This window comes from Etheostoma spectabile, unplaced genomic scaffold (genome assembly GCF_008692095.1).
Source record: "Etheostoma spectabile isolate EspeVRDwgs_2016 unplaced genomic scaffold, UIUC_Espe_1.0 scaffold123, whole genome shotgun sequence".
NCBI lineage: Eukaryota > Metazoa > Chordata > Actinopteri > Perciformes > Percidae > Etheostoma > Etheostoma spectabile.
In genome coordinates this window covers 55567-55986 of record NW_022605572.1, presented here as the reverse complement: position 1 = coordinate 55986, position 420 = coordinate 55567, and positions in this window count along the sequence as shown.

The following is a 420-nucleotide window of genomic DNA, read 5'->3' as shown; positions in this document are numbered from 1 at the left end:
CCTGTTAAATTTACAGTTTTTTTCTGTAAAAAAACAATAAATTACAATAATAAACTGTGAATTTAAATGTCTAATGTAAAATGACGTAAAAAAAGCTGTAACTGTGAATAAACATAGCATTATCATTATTTTACAGAAAATTGATGTTTTTTCACATAAAATTACTTTAAAAATACATTCTAAATTCATTGTATTTTCACAAATATAATTTTTTTATTTATAAGATAAAACTGTTAAATTTAAGTTTAATACTGTAAAAACACTGCGAAAAGTTGATAGAATTAGTGGTAATTAACAGCAACAAAAAGTATTTTTTCTGTCATGTTACATAGAATACTTGTGAATTGACGAACACCTCGTATAATTATGGAAAAATTCATTATTTTGAAAACAAATACCTTGGAAAATTGCTTTTTTAGT